General features: G+C 40.4%; 2 long non-coding RNA genes across 4 annotated transcripts in view; one reads left to right on the top strand and one right to left on the bottom strand.

The window, feature by feature from the left end:
* Positions 1 to 14487, top strand: part of LOC149122557 (uncharacterized) — a 56726-nt gene extending 42239 nt beyond the window's left edge. For all 3 annotated transcript variants that reach the window (XR_016218909.1, XR_016218907.1, XR_016218908.1), the window contains one exon: positions 14244 to 14487. This is a non-coding gene — a long non-coding RNA (uncharacterized LOC149122557). The remainder of the gene's footprint in view (positions 1 to 14243) is intronic.
* LOC149122556 (uncharacterized) overlaps positions 1 to 19797 on the bottom strand; it is a 62636-nt gene that overhangs the window by 31612 nt on the left and 11227 nt on the right. The gene's annotated exons all lie outside the window — the stretch shown is intronic.

The following is a 19797-nucleotide window of genomic DNA, read 5'->3' as shown; positions in this document are numbered from 1 at the left end:
GCAATACAAAGTGTAATCCCTGTACTAGGGGCATTAACCTCACTTGGAAACCTCACAGAACTAAAAGTTTCCAGTCCCTGAGTGATTCTGATACATCTACAGTTTGAGAATCACTGTTCTTCATTTCAAAGACCAGGAACAGATGACTGGGAAGATGTTCATTTCATGCCACTAACCCTATTCCAAAAGGAGGATCTATGAGGTCAGTGTGGAGAACAGACTTCAGTTAAAAAAATTTTTTTTTGATTATTTATTTATTTGACAGGTAGATTTACAGACAGTGAGAGAGAGAGAGAGAGAAAGGTCTTCCATTGGTTCACTCCCCAAATGGCCGCAATGGCTGGAGCTACGCCAATCTGAAGCCAGGAGCCAGGTGCCTCTTCCTGGTCTCCAGTCTGGGTGCTGGGGCCCAAGCACTTGGGCCATCCTCCACTGCCCTCCCGGGCCACAGCAGAGAGCTGGACTGGAAGAGGAGCAACCGGTACTAGAACCCGGTGCCCATATGGGATGCCGGCGCCACAGGTGGAGGATTAACCTAGCGCACCATGGTGCCATCCCTGCCTCTAGATTCTATGTCTACATCTAGTTACAATTTCTTTGATTTTCAAGGGCATATTCAGAGCATGGGTTACAATCACAGACAGGTGCAAGACTATGGGCTGCTCACACAAGCCAAGGCCTGAAGTGCTGCCCAGCTATGCAGAAATTGGTTACACAAGCTAGAATATTACCTTCCTAATCTAATATTTACTAACAGCTCCAGTGTTCAAAGCTGGCCCCCTTTTAAAAAATGTATCTCTTCTTTTGCAGTCCTTTCTGTAACTCTTTAATTTCTTTATTGTACTTATCTAAAGATTCACTTAAATTTATTCCACAGTTTCAACATCTTAACCATTTTGTTGTATTTGTTGCACATATTGAATTAAAGTTTTACCAACATTTAACTTTGTTCTAGTGGGAAGTATACACCAGCTTAACCTTGTGGAAAGCATCAACCCCTTCTCCTACACTAATATTCTGCTTGATTAAAATTCTATAAAGCAATGGACATTTTGGGGATTATGAGACCAAACGCTCTTCCCTAAAATTGGAAATACAGCAATCATTAGTGGGACCACCAGGAAGTTCCGGCTTTCTTATGCAGAGTATAATTTCCAACAAACCTAAAATCACCAAGAGGATCAAGGCTGTCATTCTCATGCCTTGCTGAGACAGACCTTCTGCTGTGACCTTGTCAGCCAGCTGAAGTTGCCTTAGCCTCGCCAAATAGTCCAATGGATGTCTAAGGTCTAGGGTATCTCGGTATAGATATTACTTAGAGAATGCGAGAGTGACTCATTTCCTGTCACTAAAATGCAAGAAAAAGTTTATTATGGCTTCTAAGAAAATGTTTCTGGAGAACTCTATTGTCTTTCTAGTGTTTACAGGAAAATATGTTATTCTGGGAATAGTTGGTAACATCATTAATTAAAGAAAAAAAATATGGGTAAAGCTGATATTGTAAAAAACAGATTGGAGAACCATAAACCCAGTCCTTGATAAACTCGGCTACTATATCAAACACAGCTCACACTCTTTCTATCTTTATCCTTTTCAGATATTTGAACCCATGAACACTCCTCATTGATTAGGCTGATTGGAGATGGTTTTGTATTTAGAAACTAACCCATTCAAAATGACAGATTCACTCTAATAAAAAATAATAATCTTCCACTTTTACAAAAGAAATAAACTTACTAAAAATCATACCTGTAAACCATATATAGCCACTGAAACAAGAAACCTACATCACTGAGCTTTTGACAAATGACATGATGGTAAAAAAAAAAAAAAAAGTAACCACCAATTCCATACCTTATAACACAGTATAATTGCTCACTCATATTGTATGTCTATTTGGAGTCTTCCTTATGTTGTCTTCGTTCTGAGCACTTTTTTTTTTATGGCAATGACAGAAGAACCAAACAAGTTTTCTGTAGGTTTTTATATGGAAGCGACAAGGAGAAATTCCAAAAATATCTCAAAATATCTTAACGATATTATAACATTATCACATACTTAATGATAATCAGCTTTTTTTTTCTTTTAACAAGAGAGCATCATAAAATAGTGGTTAAGAACTTGGGTGGTGGAAATAACTGCCCCTCCATTAGTTGCGTAGAGTATCTTGGGAAAATTACTTAGTTTGTTTCCTCAACTATAAAATAGGAATAATAATAATAATAGTTATCTCTCCCTTGAGATACTGTGAGAATTAATTCAATATATAACGTTTATTTCAAATAGCACCTTGCAATAAGCACTGATAAATGTTAACATTTGAAGTGACAGTACTATTGAATAAGGATGCATCTGAAGAGTGACTATCATCTAACTTTCACAGCACCAAATGATTAATGCAGTGCTCTCTTTTGACAATTATCCAAGTTGCAGTCTCTCTCTTTAGGGAAGTTCCTCATATCAGACTGATTAATAATAATTTTCAAAATTAATAAGCCTGTAGGCTCTTGCCACGTATTCAGAGAAGACTTCTGAATACTGGCTCAAATAGACCAGAAAACATGGTAAGTTTTATAAGGATTTTATTCAGTGAGAGAAATGTGCAGGGGAGTGAGGACTTTATTTAGGGGAGAAAGAGAAGTCTACAAGCTAAGTTGAGTCCATACCAAGCAGAGAGCAGGCCAGGAGTGAGCCAAGTGGAGCAAGCATATGGTTATGAGTAGCCACACTAGCTTAAACATGGGTAGCAAAGTGAAGGCAGAGAGGAGTCCAATAGGCCATGTGTCCTGATGCATGGGGCAGCAAGGGGAGGGCCCACAGTGTCCCAGACCTTTTATTTACTTCCAAAGGGGGAGTGGTTCTGAAGTTTGATTGGTAGTTGGGCGTATAGGTGGGGTCAGGTAGGGGCATGAGATCACACAGGGAGTGTGGTCTTCCAGCTCACAAACATAATTGATTATATCCTATCTGCCTGTCTACATCTTTCTTGGTCTCTCTTTTTCTTTCGTTGTACTAATAATTAATACTAGCTATATATTTTTAGAGATTTATTTACCTATTTTAAAGTCAGAGTTACACAGAGAAGGAGAGGCAGAGAGAGAGAGGTCTTCCATCTGTTGGTTCACTCCCTAATTGGCTGCAACAGCCAGAGCTGTGCCAATCTGAAGCCAGGAGCTAGGAGCTTCCTCTGGGTCTCCCACTTGAGTGCAGAGGCCCAAGATCTTGGGCCATCTTCCACTGTTCTCTCAGGCCATAGCAGAGAGCTGGATCAGAAATGGAGCAGCTGGATCTTGAACCGGTGCCCATATGGGATGTCGGCACTGCAGGCAGTGGCTTCACCTACTATGCCTCAGCACCAGCCCCTGCTAGCTATAATTTTGAACAATTATTATATACCAGCTCTTACTAAGCATTCCTGCTTATTTCCCATTCAACTCTGAAATATTCTTGATATCATTCCTACTTTTCAGATAATAAAATTAAAGATAAAAGAGATTAACTTAAAAACCAAAATTACAAAGCTAGCAAGCTAAGTAAATCCAGGACTCTCTTAGTACATTGTGACAGAATAATTTTAATGTATTTCCAAAACTCACTACAATATCTTGCAGCCCACATATCCTTCAACAATGTACTTCAATAATCTTTCCATTTATATTTGATCTGAACTTTTCATGTCTAATTATAATCAACAGAATGTGACAAATGTAATGCCATGTGACTTCTGAAGCTAAGTTAGATAAAGCCACGCAACTGCCCAATGGGTCTTTTGTGGAATACGCACTAAAGAAAGTCAACTGCATGTAACGATTTAGAAAACCTTAAAACTTCTTACTAGAGAGATCATAGCATTTGCTGACTTTTCCAACTGAGCTATCCTTCCAGCTACGCTGGCCAGGATTACAATCAATCACATCCCCTAGATCAGTCCATCTAGCACCTGAGAGTCACTTAGAGACTTAGGTGACTGCATTAAATATAGAATTATTACCTAACTGAACTCTGTGAATTTCTGAACTTCAGGATGCATGAAATACAATAAAAGGTGGTTGCTTTAAGTCATTAAGTTTTGGGATGGCTTATTATTCAGCAATAGTAAGTGGAGCACATACAAATTTATTTAAGTATAAATTGGTTTTACTTTCCTGTCAGTCAGTGCCTAAGTTCACTGTTGTGACAGCACTCAAACTGCCGTTCAGAGTGAATTCTAGCCTCTTCTAAATAAAATTAAATCTAAATACTTCATTTATGTTAAGTAATTCTGCTCTTTGGCTAGATAACTAATTTATTTCAAGTCTTCTGCATTTTTATTCTATCAAAGTATAAGAAGTTCAGCTCTGAAGTAATCAAAAGTCAATAAAAGCTAGCAATAAAGTTCTAGATGCCAATAAAATACTGTGCTTGCCCTAACAATTCTTAACTGACAGTTCTGATTTTGCAAGTAAGTTTACTGCACTAACCCTGTTAGGTGGCTAATCAAAGAAATGACCACATGGGGCCTATAAAGCCATGGCCTGGCAGCACCAGCATCCCATATGGGCACTGGTTTGAGTCTCAGCTGCTCCACTTCCTATCCAGCTCCCTGCTAATGCACTTGGGAAAGGAGCAGAGAATGGCCCAAATGATTGGGCTCCTGTCCCTACATGGGAGACCCTGAAGAAGCTCCAGGTCCCTGGCTTCGGCCTGGTCCAGACCCAGTTGTTGTGGCTATTTGGGGAGTGAATCAGCAGATGGAAGATCTCTCTCTCTCTCTCTCTCTCTCTCTGCATCTCTTTCTCTCTGTAACTCTGCCATTCAAATAAGTAAATAAATCTTTAAAAGAAAAAATACAAGAAAAAAGAGATATCCTCAACAAATTCTGAATGGTTGATTGTTGCTGGTAAGTTTCATCAGAAACATGAGATGTACAGGGGAGAATGAGAAATGTGGAGCCTGTGCAAATGATAATTCATACTATCATTTAATGCATCATGTAAATGTAACTACTATAAATCCATTCCTTTATTTGAATTCTTTTTTTAAAGACTTATTTATTTATTTGAAAGTCAGAATTACAGAGAGAGAGGGAGGACAGATCTTCCACTCACTGGTTCACTCCTCGAATGGCTACAATAGCCAGGGCTGGGCCAGACTGAAGCCAAGAACCAAGAGCTTCATCTTGGTCTCCCATGTGGATGCAGGGGCCCAAGAACTTGGGCCATCTTCTACTACTTTCCCAGGCCATTAGCAGGGAGCTGTATCAGCAGCAGAGGAGCCAGGACTCAAACCAGTGCCCATATGGGATGCTGGCATTGCAGAAGGCTACTTAACCCTCTAGGCTACAGCACTAGTCCCCAATCCTTGTTTTTAGCTTTTAGTGTGGAAATAAATGGAGAACCACTAAAATAACATTTATCTCACGTTGGAACTGATGCAATGAATTGTTTACTTAGCATTTAGCTGAAGAGTAAAAGCATAAACATAATCAAGATCAAAGCATTTTAAAAATCAGTACTTTGGGCTGGTGCCGTGACATAGTGGGTAAAGCAGGTGACTGCAGTGCTGGCATCCCATATGTGATCCCTTGGGCACTTGCACCCAGGTGGGAGACCTGGACGAGGTTCCTGGCTCCTGGCTTCGGCCTGGCCCAGCCCTGGCCATTGCAGCCATTTGAGGAATGAACCAGCAGACGGAGTCTCTCTCTTTCTCTCTCGGCAATTCTAACTTTCAAATAAGTAAACAAATCTTTAAAAAAACAAAAAGATTCTCATAATAGTAAAGCAGAAATACATTCCCTACCCAAGGAAAATTTCCATGAAAAAAATCAATACTCTTATCAGTTCAAGAAAAACATTAATTTACTAATACAGAAACATGGATAAATCAGACATCATTTCACAATAAACATTTTATTCTTTTACTGTACCATCCATAAGGACTCAGATATAAAATTTTTAATAGAATTACATATACTTTAAAATTATTGCAATTCAAAAATATGGTTCAATATTTATTGGGACATATATGCTTAGAATCTCTTCATTTTAAGACTTTTGCTTAGAGATGGAAGAAAGAAAAGCTAATTGCTCCTACTTAGTTCCTAGATAGGCTTGAATTAAGAAAATCCCAAGAGTGGACACACTAATTTTTAACATCATGATGAGTAGTAGGATGCACAGCACTGGAAGTGTTTGAAAAAAATGCTCAATGATACCATGACTAGACTATTACACCCCCGCTAGTTATAAACCCAGTCTGGATCTACTTGGTGAAGGATTTGAGAGAATGAAATTATTTCCTAAGGATATAATGGGTTTAAGTTTTGGAGAGTTATATGCAAAGTATTCAAAATGATCTTTCAGAAATTTAAAGTAACAGAAGGAGAGCAAACCATCAGTTCAACAGACAAAACTCAACCAAAACCGTTAACAACAGGTAACTCATGTCAACAGAATGTAAGAGATGGAAAGCGATGTGCAAGCAGTAACTGCCTCGCAGGCAGTAGGACGCTGAAACCTGAGTCTAACAGCAAGAGACTCTGGCACAGTGTTGAAGAGACCAGATAATGTCCAACTGAAAGCTGAAAGTTGGATGTTGCTCAAACCAGGAGATCTGTTGAAGAAGTACCCAGACCCCCAGTTCCTGCACACAGATGGCTGCCCCAACCTTCTTCCCAAAATAAACAATCACTATTCTTTAGAGATGTTGACCAGAGACTCTCAGGGGTCAGGAAATAAGGAATAAGAGGAAGCAGGGATATGCGGCATTTAAAATTTAAATACTGTTTTTTTTTTAAATAAAATAAGAATAATATTATTATAGTGCCTGATAACTATTAGGCAGGCCATTGGAGAGGGCAAGCTAGAGTTCCTGAACACAAGCTGAAGCTGCTTATCACAGACAGAGTTCTTTCTTCAGGAAAATCTTAGTTCTGGTTTTAAATCTTTTCAACTAGTTGAATCAGGCCCACTCAGATTATCTTAGGACATTCTCCTTTGCTTATTATCAACTGACTGTGGGCTTTCATCACAGCTGTACAGCAACACCTACATCGCTGTTGATTGAATAATTTGAGACTGTAACCTAGCCCAGGTGATACATAAAACAGGCCACCACTCTAGTAATACAAGCATGACCCTATTAATGACCAGAACAACATTCTAAGTCCTCCATTTGACAATGAATACCCATGCAAACAGAACACCAATGGTTCAAAACTGAAAAAAATATTAAGTAATACATATTCAAAGAAAATGTGAAACATAAAGGGGGGAACCAAAAGAAAGAAAACATTCAGTGATCAGAAACATTCAGATCTTCTGTATATTAAGATAATCGAAAATGAATCTTGATGTGAATGGAAGGGGAGAGGGAGTGGGAAAGGGGAGGGTTGTGGGTGGGAGGGACGGTATGGGGGGGAAGCCATTGTAACACATGAGTCGTACTTTGGAAATTTATATTCATTAAATAAAAGATTAAAAAAAAAAAAAGAAACATTCAGAGAGCAATTACAACTACAATTTATATTTTTGTACAGATGGGAAACAAAACCTTACTACAAAATAAGAATAGAGGCCGGCGCCGCGGCTCACTAGGCTAATCCTCCGCCTAGCACCGCCGGCACACCGGGTTCCAGTCCCGGTCAGGGCACCGGATTCTGTCCCGGTTGCCCCTCTTTCAGGCCAGCTCTCTGCTGTGGCCAGGGAGTGCAGTGGAGGATGGCCCAAGTGCTTGGGCCCTGCACCCCATGGGAGACCAGGAGAAGCACCTGGCTCCTGTCATCGGATCAGCGCGGTGCGCCGGCCACAGCGTGCCAGCCATTGGAGGGTGAACCAACGGCAAAGGAAGACCTTTCTCTCTGTCTCTCTCTCACTGTCCACTCTGCCTGTCAATAAATAAATAAATAAATAAAATAAAAAAAGAATAGAATATTTAAAGCAATTTTAGAGAAATAAAAGGGATTTATGGTATTCTAAAATTTTAGCAGCATAAACTCAATAGAAGATATGGAATTAAAACTTTGATTTTCTCAAGGATAATAATTAGAAATAATAAGATAGAAAACAGAAAATAGTACAAATTAGCAAAAAACAATATAAGAAAATGTCCCATTTTTGAAAGGCATGAGTTTTCAGAATAGAAGAACTATGTGCCCATGAATAGCAGTGAAAAAATAAAACAACACAAGCATGTTTCATCAGAAATTTTCAGAGTACCAGAATATTCGGTCCTAAAAGTTTTAAGTTATTTTAGGGGAAAAACGTCGTAAATACATACAAAGGCCTGGGAGCCAGATGGCATACGACTTCTTAATAGCATGATAAGATGCTGCAAGAAATTTCACCAATGCTGTGCAATTATGAACTGAGAAGAATTTCTGACCTGGAATTCTGAGAGATACTAAACACCCAAAGTTCAGAGAGGAGTACTATCAGGCAAAGACAGCTGAAGAAGTGTTAGAGTCAAAGCAATCCTTCTCAAGAAGCAAGTAGGTAATATGCTTTAGGAAAACCAAAAGAAAAGCCAGGAAAAGAGGAAATGGGACCCTCAACAAAGGAAATAGGTAAAATTTGCATAAAAATGACAACGGCTGGGGCTGGTGCTGTGGCATAATAGGTAAAGTTGCTGCCTGCAATGCTGGCATCCCATATGGGTACTGGTTCAAGTCCTGGCTGCTCCACTTCTGATCCAGCTTTCTGCTGTGGCCTGGGAAAGCAGTAGAAGATGGCCCAAGTCCTTGGGGTCCTGCACCCACATGAGAGACCCAGAAGAGGCTCCGGGCTTCTGGCTTCGGATCAGCACAACTCTGGCCGAGCAGCCAATTGTTGGGTGAACCAGAGAATGGAAGACCTCTCTCTCTGCCTCACCTCTTTCTGTGTAACTCTGAACTTCAAATAAATAAATATTTTTTTTTAATAAAATGACAATCGCAAATGTAGCCCAGAAGTCTGCATCAGAGGAGGGAAGGAGAAGTCTCCAGTGTAATTCCATTAGAGCTCTAATCTATATAGTAGGGGTTATGTTCCAAACAAGATACTGAGGAGTGAGTGAAACCTGATTATTGAGTTTTATAGTTCTTCCAGAGAAAAGCAATCTGGCAGGGAATGGGGGAAGGGCAAGTGTCTCCCAAGAAAAACTTGTATATCAAAGAAAATATTAACATAGTTTACAATGTAATTCATTTGCCAAAAATATTTACCTATTGTCAATATTAAATTAATCACATTATCAGAGACTTGGGAAAATAATTTATTTTTAAAATTATAATCCTTGTTGTATTAGTTGTCTTAAAATTATGTATCACTATTTCTTTGATTAAAAATAACATTTAGATTTAAGTTCTAAAAGAGCAAGTTAAATTCTTAATGTTCTCTCAAATTTTAATTCCAGTAAGCTTAGTTTCCTATCTTTAGGCAAAAGCATGACCAATTGATTTCTATGCCGCCTCTCAATTCTATTAAATATTCCCTATGTTAATAGATATTTATTCATCCCACTGTTGATGAGTTATGAATATGTAAATACAACTATTAAATTTCATTTTCAGTTGTTTTCAGAATGCATGTTTGCTGAGTTAACAGGCTGCTTTCAAGACCCATTGAGACACCATCCTTGATTACAACTGGTATAATATAGGTAATCTCTATCTCTATATTCCAGCCTCTAAGAAGTAGTGTATCTTCCAAACCAAACGCTCAACAAATTTCGTGAAACAATGATCTTTCAAGAAGATGGCTTCCAGGGAAACCCTGTAGTTCCACTTAAAAACTTGTCCACATTCTTTCTAAATAACTTCTAAGAAATATTTTTTTCTTTATCTGAGTGCATTAGTTACATTTTTCAAAGCAAATTTTATGCTAAAATAATAATAATACAGTACAAAAATCACTGATTTTTTTATGACAGAGAATATAAAAATCAAAGAAGCACAATTTGATTTTTCACATTAAGGGTTGAATTTTCAAAACGTCTTTCAAAGGCCATATTTGCTGTGGACTATTTCAGATAAGATCTAGATGCACTGATTCAATCATTTTCACTGCCAAGTACATAGAACATGTTCTACCAGAAAGACTACTAGTGTTACATTACATTCTCTTTACAGATAATAAAGCTAAAATAGTCCATTTACACATAAGAGCTCTTCCGAGTACAGTTTTCTGGGTTGACAATTTTTTTTCTTTAAGGACTTTGGCTATATCTCTCCATTCTCTCCTACCATGTAGGATTTCTGATGAGAAATCACTTGTCAATTTAATTGGAGATCCTGTGTAATATGACATTTCTCTCATGCATGTTTTAGGATCTTTTCTTTATGGTTTACTTTTGAAAATCTGACAACACACAGTGGTGAAGATTCTTTTCTGATCATGTCTGTTAGGAGTTCTGTGAGTTTCCTGTACTTGGATGTTTCTTTCTCCAAATTAGATAGATTTTCTGCTATTATTTCACCAATGATGTATTCTAATACGTTATATCTTTCCATACCTTTAGGAACTTTTTTTTTTTTTTTTTTACAGGCAGAGTGGACAGTGAGAGAGACAGAGAGAAAGAAAGGTTTTCCTTTGCCGTTGGTTCACCCTCCAATGGCTGCCGTGGCCGGCGCACCATGCTGATCCGAAGGCAGGAGCCAGGTGCTTCTCCTGGTCTCTCATGGGGTTCAGGGCCCAAGCACCTGGGCCATCCTCCACTGCACTCCCGGGCCATAGCAGAGAGCTGGCCTGAAAGAGGGGCAACCGGGACAGAATCCGGCGCCCCGACTGGGACTAGAACCCGGTGTGCCGACGCCACTAGGCGGAGGATTAGCCTAGTGAGCCACGGCGCCGACCCCTTTGGGAACTCTTACGACCCATATGTTTGGCCATTTGATAGTATCTCATAGATCTCCATCACTATTTTTTGTTTTTCTATTTTTTTTTTCCGTTTTGGTCTATTTCCAAGGATCTGTCTTCTAGCTCAGAAATTCTTTCTTCTCCCTCACTGAGTCTGTTAAGGCTTTCTACTGTATTTGTTATCTGACATATTGAATTCATTTTCAATATTTCAGTCTGATTTCTCTTCAATATCTCTTATCTCCTGGAAGAATTTATCATCCATGTAATGTGTGGGGAGCAGCTCGGACTGGACTGAGTTACTGGAATTAAGACTTATTCTATGCATCTGCTCTCCCACAATATGGCGCTGGGAGAGAAGTAAACAGCTTCCGCACAGCTGCCTCCAGTTCAACCAATAAACTGTAGGACTTGCTCCTGATTGGAGAGCAGCGTACTCGGCGTGTGGGCAGCCGAGTTGGGATTGGCGGAGGAGGACTATAAAGGAGGAGAGAGACGGCATGCACCAGGAACATCTATGGGGAACATCTAAGGGGAACATCTAGCTGAAGGAACACCCGTGCAGCCCCCGAGAGACCCGGCCGGTGGTGTGCCGCTCCCCTGCGGAAGTGGGGAATGTGGCCAGGGGGAACTGCCCTTCCACGGAGGTGGAAGGGATAGTAGCCCACCCGGGAAGGACCAGCAGCAAACCCGGGGAGGGCCGAGCAGACGAAAGAACAGCGCAGGGTCCTGTGTTGCTCCTCCACGAAGACGGGGAGCGACATAATGGTGCTGTGACTCGGATAGGAAGCCTAGGCAGGGTTTAGTGTCGTTCCTCCATGAAGAGGGGGAGCGACAGTAATGTACGAACTTCAATAACTTAAGTATTTGCTTCTCTGTTTCTGAGTTATCTTATGGATATTCTTATAAATTCACCTTCAGGCATTTCACCAATCTCTTCAACTTCACATTCTAATACTGATTTTTTGGAGGGTTCCTTTGGGAGAGTCAGATTGTCTTCCTTGTTCATGTTTCTGTATTTATGTTTATTTTTAGGCATTTGTGGAAACACTTGTTGGTTTTCTCCTCAGAGGGCTTTCACCTTTTAGACATGGCTCTATGGCTTACTAGAGTTCCTGTTCCTTCATCAGATATCAAGAGATGTGTGCTGGGTGGTGCCAGGGAGCTCAGTCTCATGCTTGAGGGTGGGGCAAGAGTCCAGAGTGATACCCTAGTTGGGAATGGTAGATCTTTTCTCTTGTCAGTTGGGAAGGGAGAGTCACTAGGTGCTCTTGTTGGGGGATGGAAAGAAAGTAGTGTGCCCACCCTTCATAGCATTGGGTGGGCCCTCTGCCATCTGCTAGGCCTCCAAGCCAGGGTCAGTCAGGGTGGTCTGTGAGGTTCTCCCCAGGCGATAACACCAGTGACAGGAGCTGCTGCAGGCTCCTTTCACCTTGCTCCAAGAAAATGGCATGTTCTCCAGCCACTGGCTGCAGGAGCTGCCGGTGGTATCCCACTTGCTGCTGTGTGACTGTACTGTCTTCACTGCTCCACAGCATCTCTCTGTACCCTGGGAATGCAGTCCCTCCCTTTTGCTTCTGTTATCTTCCCATGGTCAAAATCAGCATCCCTTTCCCTATGCAACCATCTTGGATCCTCCCAGTGTGTAGGTATTAACCTCTCAGTTGTCATGTCTTATTTTTAAAATATTTATGCATGTATTTAAAATGCAGATTTACAAAGAGAGAGAGGGAGAGGAAGAAGAAGGAGGGGGAAGAGAGAGAGAAATAAGAGGAGGAGGTGGCGGAGGAGGCGGGGGAGGTGTTGAGGTGATTCGTTCTGAGAGGAGGAGCATGGTGGGGCAAGAGGCACGGAATCACCACACAGACCACGGAAAATGGGTGAAAGTGGGCCAGAGGCGAGCAGCCTGCACACTTATTTATTTCAGTTGGTACAGCAGCTTAAATAGCCAAGGCAGCCAATCCAGTCAAGGAGCAGTTTATGCCCTAACCAATCACAGCCTGTTGCCAGGCAGTTTTCGTTGCCAGTGGCCATGCCTTCTCATTACACTACATTTCCCCCTTTTCGTTTATTTTTGAGCAACGGGAGGCATGATCCTTGGCCATACCATTGTTGACCCCATTTCCGTGTGGTCTCCGTACGTGGCTGTGCCTGTCTTAGGTTGTCCCCCAGGGGATCTTACCCATCATTGACTAACCAGCGCTCAAAACAGGAGACCACAGGAGTGCTTGCTCAGATAGGGGTAGGAATGAGGAACAATGGTTATCAGGAATGGCATGACTGCACACAGGCTGTGGGCCGTTTGAGTGGCTGACAGGAACTAAGTGGGGTATAAAACAGTAATGGATGCGGCTATGGGCAGTTTCTCAGGGTAGGATGGTAGGGCAGGTGCGTCTGCTAACAAGGCGGGCTCTCAGTCTTGTTCAGCTGGTTCTGGTTGACAGTTGCAGGCTTAATGTTTCTGGCTGGTACCCAAATAGGCTGTCCCGCATTCTCTGGAAAGACACAAGCATATCCTCGACCCTTGGTTAGCAGAGGGTGTGGTCCCTTCCATTCTCCTGTCAGGGGGTCTTTCCACCTAACCATAGGGACTGGGGTCTGGGATGGAAGGGAGAGGAGAGGGGAGTGTAGGAGAGGGACGAGGTAGAGGAGGAGGAAAGAGCGAGTGAGAGCGAGCATGAGAATGAATGAGAATATCTTCTGTCTTCTGGTTCAGTACCCAAATAGCTACAACAGCTGGAGTTGGGTCCGTCTGAAGTCATTAGCCAGGAGCTTCTTTCAGGTCTCCCACGTGGTATAGGGGCCCAAATGCTGAGGCCATCTTCCACTGCTTTTCCAGGCCACTAGCAGGGAGTTGGATGGGAACAGAATGGCTGGGACTTGAACTGGTACCCAGATGTGATGCTGGCACTGGCTTTACCTGCTATATTACAGCACTGGCCCTCAATTGTCATATCTTAATGGTCAGAATATCTAGACAGTTTAGTAGGGGAGGAGAAGAAAGGATATAAGGGACATGTAGGAGTATCAGGAAACCAACCATTTAACAATCAGTTTATGAAAAAAGTTATGTGCAGTTTAATAATGTTTTAGTCAGGAGTAGACCACATATGTATGCACTGATTTCAGGCTTTTCGCACCACACAAACTTATATTTTAATTCCACTTTCCACAAACTTAATGAAGTCCTATCTTATGATCATGATCTTGTAATATTATAATGGAGATGAAAAATTAATAGCACTTTTTAATACTGTTTCCATTTTAACATCATTGTACCACACATTACTCAAATGTCTGTGGTGATTGTGGTATAATCAAACCTACTGTGTTTCCAGTCATATAAAAGGAAAACATATATAATTATGTACAATAAGTAATATTTGATAATAAGACACAATTATGATCTTGGTTGCTCCTCTTCCAATCCAGCTCTCTGCTATGGCCTGGGCAATCAGTGGAAGATGGCCCACGCCCTTGGGCTCCTGCACCTGCATGGGAGACCCAGAAGAAGCTCCTGGCTCCTGGCTTCTGATCAGCACAGCTCCTCAGTTGAGGCCATCTGGGAAGCAGTGGATGAAAGACCCCCCCCCCCCCCTCTCTCTCTCCTTCTTTCTCTGTGTAACTCTGACCTTCAAGTAAATAAATAAATCTTTTTTTAAAAAAGACACAATTATGCTAATGTTTATGCATTTACTAATTTTATTGTTATTTTAGAATATACTCCTACCCAGGAGCCACGACTGTGGCATAGTAGGTTAAGCCTCCACCTGCGGTGCTCGCATCCCATATGGGTACCGGTTGGTGTCACAGCTGCTCCACTTCTGATCCAGTTCCCTGCCAGTGGCCTGGGAAAGCAGTGGAAAATGGCCCAAGCACTTGGACCCCTGCACCCATGTGGGATACCCAGAAGCAGCTCCTGGCTCCTGGCTTCCAATTAGCCCAGCTCTAGCTGTTGCAACCCTTTGGGGAAAGAAACTAGATGGAAGACCTTACTTTCTTTCTCTCCCTTTGACTGTAACTCTGGCTTTCAAATAAATAAATAAATGAATCTTTTAAGAAAAGAATATGCTCCTACCTAATAAAAATATTTACTGTAAAACAGGATGGCGTGTTTCATCTGATACAGCCTCATACATCTTAGGCTTACTCTAACTTTTTCTTACGTCAAGAGTCACATCAAGTGAATGACCCAGATCACACAGGTTTATGTAAGTATACACTCTGAGGTTCCTACAGTGACGAAAACTGCCCAGTGCTACATTTCTCAGCTCATAACCCCGTTGTTAAGGTATGCAAGACTATATGTCAGCCTTTCAGCAAGATACGAGCAGGCCAGTATGCATCCTATAGGTATCCCCTGTGAACAACTGCAGTTTGGATCCTGGCATGCAGAAGATACAGATCACATAAATGGCACTCCCCACAGCCTGGTGACTGAGTAAAGCCTGCGAAGCTTTATTAAGTGAATGTAATAGAACCCATTATACGACCCAGAAGAAAAACAGTAATATTTCAATATAAACACACACGCACACACATACACCACAAATATGTGTATGATGAGTGAGCATATTTGGGTGGTATAGAAAGTATTATCTACCAAGATTATAGTTTTCATTTAAATTTTTTCCAATATTTTTGATGCATCAATAGCATTTCCAGACTCCTGCAATTTTCCCAATGCATTCTGTTGCACTCATTCACAAAGTGGCCAAAAGAGGTTTTCAACATTGTTACGAGGCAGCCCCTGAGCAAGAATTTGAGTGACAGTAGTTTGAGACATGTAGAAATCACTGTCACAGAATGAGAAGGTGATAACAAAGGGAAGCAGCCCAACAAGGCTGTATCTCAAAGCTGGCTACCCATGTGGGTGCTAAATGACTTAGAACATAACCTCAGAGTCATCCTCCAGAGACCAGGAGTCTGATGTTATCAAACAGTGGTTGAGGGCTGCTAAGGATGGGAAAGGCATTGATGAATTCATGGCACGTCCAGACCTCTAAAAACTAGGGAAAAAGCTCTCAAACAGTGGGTGAAAGAGACCAGAAATTGGAACGTGATCCTCAGGCACTGAAGTGGTCATGGTAGTACTCCTAGGCTGAAATAATGAAATTCCATAGCCTGGGTGGCTTAATAACAGGAATTTCTTTTCTCACATATTTACAGGTTAGAAGGCAATGATCAAGGTGCAAACATGATCAACAGTCTCTGGTGAGGGTTCTCTTCTGGCTCATACATTCTTGCTGTTATGCTCATATGACAGAGAGAGAGGGATGCTCATCTCACCCTAATTATCTTACAAAGGTTTCTTCAAACACCATCACGTTGGGGTCTTCCAGGTTAGCCTACATATTTTAGGAAAACACAATTCTGTTCATTATATCGCTAAGCCTCCCACACCTTAGGTAGGATACAGTCTATAGCATATTTCCAAACCTAATTTGGCCATATAGAAATAGCCTTTAATCTTAATCCATTGGCCTTCTAGTCTAAACACCCAAGCCAATGTTTGCAGCAAGGATAGACCTGAAAATTACCCCTAGTGAAACTGACTACAACATATTTCTTCAGGAATATTTTATTTAATTATTTGGATGTAGAACAACTTGGATTATAATTTCCCCAATTCCTTATGCAAATGTGAACATTACAAAAATAAAGCAGACTTTTGGTAAAAATTTAATTAGCATTAGTAATTAAGTCTCATTCTGAAGAGTATTCCCTTTTTAACAAAACAAAACTAAGTGAGACATGAATAAATGTTCTTAAGTAGGAAATATCATTTGCTGTGTAATGGAAGCACCAAAAGGATGTATAGATGGAAACTACATGAGCTGGAAATGAAGGATTAATGCACTAGGGGTAATACTCTTTATCTAATATATTTCTCATGTCTGATGGAATCTGAACTAACCATCTCATCAATATCTTGTGAGACAGTAATGCTAACATGGAGTAAAATGTTAAAACTGAAATTCTTATTCCCCATGATATTCACTGAACTCTTGTCACATCAAGGCTATCTCTTGAGTTATCAGTCCACACATATGGGTACTATCTCCCTGCAATTAACTGTAAGCCAAGATCCTCGAGGATTAAGGCCAATTCTCAACAGATCTTTCATTTTCTAAAATGCATAAACATTCCACATTAAAGCAATTAAGAATAATCAATGACTACTCTTATTTCAACCAAGCTAACAGTGTGTACATTTTTCTCTCTCTGAATGAATATTCTCTTCTGTATTCAGTTTTATAGCTATCACAATGGCTTAAATATAATTTTGTGTTGTCCAGGGCTACAGCACCTTCAAATGCTCCATCAAGGTGTTTTAACAAATTATATAACAATTTCTCTTTGTCCTTTAGATTTTCAAATTCTTTACATAATAGATAAATCTGTATAAAGCTATTCCATGCCAATGGCCTTCATTTCATTTCAAATTATGTCAATAGGGTAAAAATTCAAATGAGATATATATTTTGAATGCTAGCAGTATAGTCTGTCTGAAAACGCTTTGCACACAGTAAGCACACTAAATGCAGTCTGGTAGTTATGGGGAAATTGCAACAAACATCAAAGTGGAGGAAACAAAGGGATTACACAGGAAAATTAAGTTAAAAACTATGGCAGTTATTCTGATAACCTGATTGGATGAGTGCTGGAAATGAGGAAAATGTAGGATGTTGGGTCTACATCACTTAGCTGTAGTTGGAAAAGATTCCATGATTTTTGCCCGAGCTTCTACTACCCTTTCTGAGAACTAAGCAGTTTCAAAATCAGATCCATTAAGCCGGTGCCGCGGCTCACTAGGCTAATCCTCCACCTGCAGCGCCGGCACACCGGGTTCTAGTCCCAGTCGGGGCGCCGGATTCTGTCCCGGTTGCCCCCCTTCCAGGCCAGCTCTCTGCTGTGGCCAGGGAGTGCAGTGGAGGATGGCCCAGGTGCTTGGGCCCTGCACCCCATGGGAGACCAGGAGAAGTACCTGGCTCCTGCCATCGGATCAGCGTGGTGCGCTGGCCACAGCTCGCCGGCTGCGGTGGCCATTGGAGGGTAAACCAACGGCAAAAGGAAGACCTTTCTCTCAGTCCATTCTGCCTGTCAAAAAAAAAAAAAAAATCAGATCCATTAAATATTTTTTCTCAAAATTAAATGCCATTGTGACATTTTAGAACCTAATATTATTTATACAATTCTGACTCCAAATAAAGTTTTTTTTATTTAATGCAAATTATATTCTTTAATTTATTCACTTAGGCATGTATTTAAAGCTATCATGTAAAGGCCTTCACGAAGCACCAAAGATTCACAAATAAATCTAATACATGATTCTTGCCCACAAAACTTACTTCAATGTTTTGAAGTGCAGAGGCAAACGCAAAAGTATTTGTTAACTTGTGTTCTTGAACTGTGTATATCATACTTCATTACTTCATGCTCAAGAATGAGATGAGCCATGGACATTCATTCCTAGTTGGTTTCTTAGAAATATTTATACTACACATTTTTGTTGCTGGTTTTTAATGACCTTCCTCAGTTCACAGAAGGATCCATATTTCCCCCCATACCTGTGTTTCATCCAAAATCTTTCCCCAAAGCCTACTGCTACCCATAATATATCTATCTGTTCTTAATAACATCCCCCCCAAAAGTCCTGGAAAGCCAGAGGAAAAACTATATAGAGGAGCAAAAATATTACATCTGACTCTTCCTCAGAAACCATACAAGTAAGAAGAGAGCAGAGAAAAATACTTAAAGCATGAAAAGATAAAAAAAAAACCTAAAATTTTTTACCCTAAAATATTTTCCTTTAAAAGTAAAGAAGATATAAAAAATCTGTCAAACAAAAGTTGAAGGAATTTGTTTCCAGTAGAGCTCTCTTGCAAGAAATGCTAAATAGTTTTTCAGAGAGAAGGAAAATTACTTGGTCAGAAATGTGGATTTAAAGGAAGAACATGAGAGAAGAAATAAGTGAAACAAACTTTATTTTCTTATCCTTAACTGAGCAAAAAAGTTCCAAATATTGATTACAGCAACTCTATTAGCAATGTGCTCAATTATATAAACTTATATATGTTTTATAGACTATACATACAAATACATATGCAATATATACACATAAAATATAATTTATATGTAATAAATATGAGTGTATGCTCATATATTACATATGTACTTATTTTTATGTATCAGTGGAGTGAAAATATTAATGATGATAGAAGGAATGAGAGAGAATTTGGAATATTTTGTTATTATGGGGCACTCCACAGCACCCCAACAAACAGTGTATTTACTTGAAAGTGGGCTTAGGGCAATTGTAAATTCATATTGCAAATTCAAGGGCAACCACTAAAAAAGTTTAAAAAGTCACAAAAGGAAGGAAGTATTTAGTGGTTGGTATGGATGCATCCCATGTCAGAGAGACTAGGTTCAACTCCTGCTCCTGAATCCAGCTCCTTGCCAGAACAGACTCTTAGAGGCAGCTGTAGTGGTCCCAGGGGTTGCACTCTTGCCACCCATTTGGGAAATGTGGACTGTGACCCTGGCTCTGTTTCAATCCCAGTCCAGCCCCAGCTGTTGGTGGGTAACTGGGACATGAACCAGGGAGTAGGAGCTCTCTATATCTACCTCGTTCACCTGTCTCTCTACCTCTCAAATAGATAAACAAATAGATAATTTAAAAAGTATACAAAGAAGTATAACATCCATGCTATGAAAAGACAGAAAGGCTCCATTAAAATCTCAAAAGGCAGAAAAAAGAAAATAATAATAATAATAGTTTTAAATGTTAATGGCCTAAAAACGCCCTAGCTCACATGTGACAAACCAAAAAGCAAGACACATAGCAGCTTATTACTCAGAAGGAACTTGAAGCTTGAAGCACATGTATTAAATCTGTGCAGTCTTGGTGAAAATGAGAACTGGTTTTTGCATTACACAATCTGACAACCTTCATCTAAAACCAAATGAGATAATAAAGTAA

The sequence above is a fragment of the Oryctolagus cuniculus genome, chromosome 13 (assembly GCF_051225735.1).
Source record: "Oryctolagus cuniculus isolate XC-2025 breed Fujian yellow rabbit chromosome 13, ASM5122573v1, whole genome shotgun sequence".
Lineage (NCBI taxonomy): Eukaryota > Metazoa > Chordata > Mammalia > Lagomorpha > Leporidae > Oryctolagus > Oryctolagus cuniculus.
Note: the sequence above shows the minus strand (reverse complement) of the source record. Positions and strands in the feature narration are given on the sequence as shown.